This window comes from Marmota monax, unplaced genomic scaffold, assembly GCF_021218885.2.
Source record: "Marmota monax isolate L192 unplaced genomic scaffold, Marmota_monax_Labrador192_F-V1.1 WCK01_AAM20220418_F8-fsc00607, whole genome shotgun sequence".
Lineage (NCBI taxonomy): Eukaryota > Metazoa > Chordata > Mammalia > Rodentia > Sciuridae > Marmota > Marmota monax.
Window position 1 is genome coordinate 62214 of NW_026693492.1, and position 7356 is coordinate 69569.

At 33.2% G+C, this 7356-nt stretch overlaps 1 pseudogene; it reads right to left on the minus strand.

Annotated features, from left to right (window-relative positions):
- Window positions 1-5942: 5942 nt before the first annotated feature.
- LOC124102091 (olfactory receptor 2B6-like) lies at window positions 5943-6869 on the minus strand (annotated as a pseudogene).
- Window positions 6870-7356: the final 487 nt, after the last annotated feature.

Genomic DNA, 7356 nt, shown 5'->3' on the forward strand with positions numbered 1-7356 from the left:
TAATCAAAGTTCAAGGTTTTGAGGTCAGTAGTTAAAATGTCTACATCCAGAAAGCATTTTAAGTAATTTTCATGATGTCAATACAAATAAACATGTTCAGAGGTTATTTTTCTGTGGAATAAATTTTTAAAAGATTTGAATACTCACTACACATTGAATGACATTTTGTATTTATGTGTATTATATACATACTTTTGGTCAAGTAAAAATTTAAGCATTTTTTTCAAAATACACTTATTTTAATCACAATGTTAAATTGTTTCCTTCTCATGATAGAGTAGGACATTAGTTACCTATGTTTAAGTCTACTGTCCTTTCTTCAAACAAATCTGACAAATTTTCCAATCCCATCATATATAATACTTCTTCACTCTACCCTTTTCACCAGTGGCCTCTGTGTCTCCTCTAAGACTTGGGAATTGTCAATATGATAGTTTGAAAAGATATTGGATTTACATTAAGACCTACAGGCATTTGTACAACCAGAATTCTAATTTATATCTAGTATAATTATCCCTCTTATATTATGATGCACTTCTTGCCTAGCGGTTATTATGCTATACATAGAGGAGAATATCTCTAGTTTGGAGCAAATCATGGTTAAACCATCTTAATTTCTTAAAGGCTTTCCCAAGTTTTTCATCATTACAACTAAAATTAAAATGCTTCAATTTTTCCTATTTATTCTTGGGAAATGACAAAGGTGTCTAATTAACCTTCTTGAAAAAGGCACTCTCTTGTTTGCTTATGCTTTACATCAAAAGTAGAGTACAATTTCACTTTGATGTAATGATATGCCTTTTCTTTTATTACACTAAGTCTGGATTACATTTACATTTCCAACATGAATACTCTTTACAGATCAAGAAAGTAGCAAATGAGTCAGGACTAAGGGTAATATAAGAAAGCACTGTGAACAACTATAGTCAACCTTAATAGCTATGCTTTTAAGATAGAATTGAAGTCTTTCCCTCCAAAACTCAAAATATGTGTATAGGTCAAACATCTTTAATCCAAAAAGTTCTGAAATCTGAAAATTTTTTAAAATTAACGTGATGCCACAGTGAAAATTTCTACACTCATCTGCTGTGATGGATTATAGTCTAAATGGACAAAAATATTTCTTAAGATTACCTTCAGCTATTTATACAGATTGTATATAAATACAAATTAATTATGCCTTATTTAGAATTGGGGCTCATCCTCAACATATTTCATGGATATGTAAATATTTTAAAAATATTTAAAAAACCCTAAAATATGAAACTCTAGATATTTAAAAACTTTTAAATTCCATAGCAATTACCAAGAAATTGATTTTTAAAATTTCTTTATATATCTGTTATAATCAGTTATACATGACAGCAGAATGTTCTTTGATTCATTGTATACAAATTTGGGCTACACCATTTGTGCAATCATATCTGTACCTAGGGTAATGCTGACCATCTCATTCCACTTCTTTCCTATCCTCATGCCCCATCCCCTTCCCTCCCTACCCTTTGCCCAATCCAAAGTTCCATCACTCATCCCATGCCCCCTCCCATTATTGATTAGCATCCACTTATCAGAGAAAACCTTAGGCCTTTGGTTTTGGGGGATTGGCTTATTTGCTTAGCATGATATTCTTCAACTCCATCCATTCACCTGCAAATGCCATGATTTTATTCTCTTTTATTGCTAAGTAATATTCCATTGTGTATATATGCCACATTTTCTTTATCCATTCATCTATTGAGGGGCATCTAGGTTGTTTACACAGTTTGGCTATTGTGAATTGTGCTGCTATAAACATTGATGTGGCTGCATCATTATAGTATTTCATTTCTTTGGGTATAGGAGTGGGATAGCTGGGTCAAAAGGTGGTTCCATTCCAAGTTTTTTTTTAAGGAATCTTTTTTTAAATAAGTCAACTTTCCAGATTGGTTGACTTATTTTCCTACATCCTCAGCAACACTTATTGTTGCTTGTGTTCTTGATAACTGCTATTCTGACTCGAGTGAGATGAAACCTTAGAGTGGTTTTGATTTGCATTTCTCTACTTAATAGAGATGTTGAACATTTTTTCATGTTTTTGTTGATCAATTATATATCTTCTTCTGAAAAGTGTCTATTCAATTCCTTAGCCCATTTATTGATTGGGTTGTTTGTGTTTTTGGGTGCTAAGTTTTTTAAGTACTTTATATATCATGGATATTAGTGCTCTATCTGTTGTGCCTGTGTGTGGAGAGAGATGACAGTGATTAGGAGACCAGTGTCTGAGATTGGGGTCCTTGATGACTTTATGGCTGTGGCATGCTTGGTGCCTGGGGAAAGTTTCTGTGCAAAGGTGCAGGTTGTCCGATTGCTATGGCAATGCTCTCCATGGGGAGACTGTGTTCCAGAGTCTTATCAGCCTTGACTTGGCTCTCAGGCACACAGCTCCTGGGAATGAAGGAATTTTCTTGTTAATACAACCACATTGTTTCACCAGTTCCACAGCTTGTGAACCTGCCTGCATAACAGTAACTTTAAACAATGGACTTTCTTGAGGACAACACAATGCTCCTAGCATTGCACATTGCAACTGTAGAATTTAACTGAGGAAGTAGCTGCCTAATGTTGCTAACTCTGTAACTTTCATGAATATAAAGAATAATGCTGGCATAGACTTTAATCTGAATAATTAATTTGTTTTTGTATGCAATTTGCCAGATTTTTTTTTTTTTAATTTTGCATCTGTGTTCATCAAGGATATTGGTCTGAAGTTTTCTTCCCTTGATGAGTCTTTGGCTTTGGTATCAGAATGATACTGGCTTCATAGAATGCGTTTGGATGGGTTCCCTCATTTTCTATTTGATGGAATAATTTGAGGAGTATTGGTATCAATTCTTTTCTGAAGTTCTTGTGGAACTCTGCTGAGAATCCATCTGGTCCCTGGCTTTTCTTGGTTAGTAGAGTTTTGATGGAGTCTTCTATTTCCTTGCTTGAAATTGATCTGTTTAAATTGTGTATGTCCTCCTGATTCAGTTTGGGCAGATCATATGCCTATAGAAATTTGTTGGTGTCTTTGGAAGTTTCTATTTTACTGGAGCATAAGTTTTCCAAATAGTTTCTAATTATCTTCTATATTTCGGTAGTGTCTGTTGTGATGTTTTCTTTTTCATCAAGAATTTTAGTAATTTTTTTCCATATCCTCTTTTTTAATTAGGGTGGCTAAGGGTTTATCAATTTTATTTATTTTTTCAAAGAATCAGCTTTTTGTTTTGTAAATTTTTTCAATTATTTCTTTTGTTTCAATTTCATTGATTTCAATCCTGATTTTAATTATTTCCTGTATTCTACTACTTTTGGTATTGATTTGTTCTTCTTCTTCTAGGGCTAATAGATGCATTATCAGGCCACTTAATTGTTGACTTTTCTTCTTTTACTGATAGAGCTTAATACTATGAACTTTCCTGTTAGCACTGCCTTCATAGTCATAGTGTCCCAGATATTTTGATATGTTATATTGGAATTCTCATTTACCTCTAAGATTTTCTTTATCTCCTCCCTTATGGCTTCTGGTATCCTTGAATTATTCAGTAGCACATTATTTAGTCTCCAGGTGTTGGAGTTGCTGCTATTTTTTATTTTATCATTGATCTTAATTTCGTTCCATTATGGTCTGATACAATGCAGGGAGGTATCTCTATTTTTTTATATATTTGCTAAGACTTGCTTGGTGGCATAACATATGGTTTATTTTAAAGAAGGAAGGGCTGGAGATGTGGCTCAAGTGGTAGTGCGCTCGCCTGGCATGCGTGTGGCCCAGGTTCGATCCTCAGCACCATACACAAACAAAGATGTTGTGTTCGCCGAAAACTAAAAAATAAATATTAAAAAAAAAGATATTGTGTCCACCTAAAACTAAAAAATAAACATTTATAGAAAAAAGAAGGAGACATTTGCTGCTGAGAAAAAAATGTTTTCACTTGTTGGTGGATGAAATATTCTATATATGTCTGTTAAGTCTAAATTATTGATGGTATTACTGTGGTCTATAGTTTCATTGTTTAGGTTTTGTTTGGAAGATCTACCTAGTGGTGAGAGAGGTGTATTAAAGTCTACCAGTATTATTGTGTTGTGCTCTATTGAAATTTATAAGTGCTTGATATGCATAGATGCTCCATTGTTTGGGGCATAAATATTTATAATTATTATGTTTTATTGAAGTATGAGTCCCTTAAGCCATATGAAATGTCCTTCTTTATGCCTTCTGATTGACTTTGGTTTGAAGTCAACTTTATCTGAGATGAGGATGGAAACACCTACTTGTTTACATGGTCCATGTGAGTGGTATGTTTTTCCCATCCTTTCACCTTCAGTCTGCTGATGTCTTTTTCAATAAGATGAGTCTCTTGAAGGCAACATAGTGTTGGGTCTTTTTTTAAATCCAATCAGCCAGTCTATGTCTTTTAATTGATGAGTTTAAGCCATTAAAATTCAGGGTTATTATTGAAATATGGTTTGTATTTTGATAATTTTGGTCTGAAAGGCTTTTTACTTGACTTGATTTCTCCTTTAATTGTTTTTTTTTTCCTTTAGTGTAGTTTCTCCTTTTGCTGATTTTCATTGTTGATTTTAATTTCCTCCTCATAGAATATTTGCCAAGGATATTGTGTAGTATAGGCTTTATTGTTGTATATTCTTTTAATTTACTTAAAATAGTTACCAAACTCCAAAGGTCTCAAGGCCTAGTCTAGCACCAGATGTTCTGTTATTTTCAAAGAGTAGATATGGTTGCATTGATTCTGGTTGTGTGGTTCAGTATACCATGTGATTTTCCTTTCAGTAATTGTTCTCAGATCTGGATCATACCAGAATACACATTAGAAAAGTCCAAATGAGGGTTTTTGAAGAAGTCTACATGTCTTTACTATGCAACATCATATTGAATTAAGAACATAGGAATTCAACAACTAAATACTAAAAAAAATCATGAATCTTCTTTCATAAATTGTAATTAAATTTATGACACTATTTCAAGGTTGAAGTGTGAGTTTTATAAATAAGTTTTAGAACTTTCAGGATGTCATGGGTTTTTGGACATCATTTGCATCCAAAAATAGGAATCAATAAAAAGATTCTCATATTATTTGTTAATGTCATTCAGAAATACAAATTATTTTATTAACATACTGATTCTTACCCACTTTCAAAAGGCATTTCTGGCTCTTCCAACATAAATGTTTCCAGGTAGTTATTATTTACTCATTGATTTATTATTATTATTATTATTATTATTATTATTATTATTATTCATTATTATTTATTCATTGATTCAAAAGACTCAGCTTATATTGTTTAAAATTAACATTAAAACATACTTTTTGTCTTAATTCTATTTATTTTAATATTAAATAATAAATTCTTTAGTTAAACATAACATTACATGCTATATCAGTAAACAAGAATTACAATGTTTTGAAGAGGTGACAAGATCTATATAAGTTGAGGTTGATAAACTCATGATTCTTTCAAGTATAAAATGTTTCACCCTAAACTTAAAGTGAAACCATACTGCTTCCAGAGACTTGGGTCAAAATGCAAGAGTTGTGTAATGTTTCATAGGTGACACTGACAGAAAGCCTATTGGTGCTATTTTACGTGGTGTGAATTTATGATGGTGAGCTTTAACTAATGAACTTATATTGTAATTAGAATTTAAAATGCTCCTTTTCTACTCAATACAGTTACTAGCTCAATATTCAAACAGAAAATACTATTTTTTTGTATTTTCAGTAATGTACTTTCCATACTGCACATAATCTAATATCATCCATACCTAAAGTGATTATAAAATGTCAGAAACAAAATATATTTGGCAAGAATAACACATGAGATTAGATAATTACTAAAAAAAATAATTATTAGAAAAACCATACAACCCTGTTAGTGTTAATAATTTTATTTGGGTTTGTTCACTTGAAAATGAAAATGTTCCTCACTAGGTTGCCTAAGGCCCTTTTACTTCCTTATTATTCAGGGTATAGATGAAGAAGTTGATTGTAGGAGTCACCACTCTCTAGCAGAGAGACATGAATTTGGGCTGGTCCCTTGTGATGGAGGAGGAAGGCTGAAGGTGCATGCTATTGGCTGGACCATAAAATAAGTAAACTGCAATGAGAGAAACATATACCAAAGGCTTTTTTTCTTCCTTCAGAAGATGTAATCGTAGGAACAGCATGCCCAATGCTAGTGTAAAAGGCAAGAATTAAACATAGAGGAACAGCTATTTAAAAAATACACACCACAGAGAGTGCAAGCCTCTTTTTCACCACAGGCAGTGTTTATCAGAACTGGAATCTCACACAACAAGTGATCCAGTTTATTGACACCACACAACAGCAAATGTAATGTAAGAGTGGCTTCTGAGAAAGCCAACATCACTCCAGTCAGCCACTTAATGAATACTACTAAGATGCAAGTGCATTGATTTGTGATGAGGGTGTAGTGCAGGCCTGCAGATGGCCAATAGCAGTCAAAGTACATGATATCCAAGAGCAGACACATTCTGTGCCACCCCCCATTATATGGAAGATGTAAAGCTGAATTATACACCCAGTATAGATAATGCTCTTCTTACAGCTTACCAGATTAAATAACATCTGAGGCACAATGCTTGTGGTGTAACACATGTCTAAAAAGTAGAGGTTGGTGAGGAAGAAATACATGGGGCTGTGGAGACTAGGGTCTAGTTTGGACACCAGAACAATGGCAATGTTTCCCATCAAGGCCAGGAGGTATATTATGGGAAGAATAATGGATAGAGAAAACTCTAGCCAAGGCAGATCCACAAAGCCTGGTAGAATAAACTCTTCAGTATTGCTTTCATTAATTATTATCATGCTCTTCAATTTGTTTCACTTGTAATAAGGAAGCAGCAAAAATTTAGAAAGAGTTATAACGAATTAAAAAGCATAACCACATATTGACCATACAATTATAAAGGATGGTATACAATAATTCTTGGAGGAAAAAAGGAAAAGGTCTATCACTAGGTGACCAAATTTCCATCAAGAAACTATAAGAAATGGTAGTTACATTAAAAAATAGCTAAACATTATGAAACAGTTTCCTCCTTTGAATAAAAAAGACAGAGAGTAATGATCACCTCATGCTGAAAATTCAGTAACAAGTAGAAGTGACTATGCTGGGGAAACCTCCAGACAGTGGTTTTCAGTGTTCTCTAGCATAAAAATCAGCTGGGGAAGCTGTTACAATGAAGTTTACTAGTTTTTATCTCCAGGTGTCTGATAGAGTAACTATAGCATAGAGTCCTGGAGTCACATGAGTTCTTTTCACAGGCCATGTTGCAACATTTCAGAAGTCTTA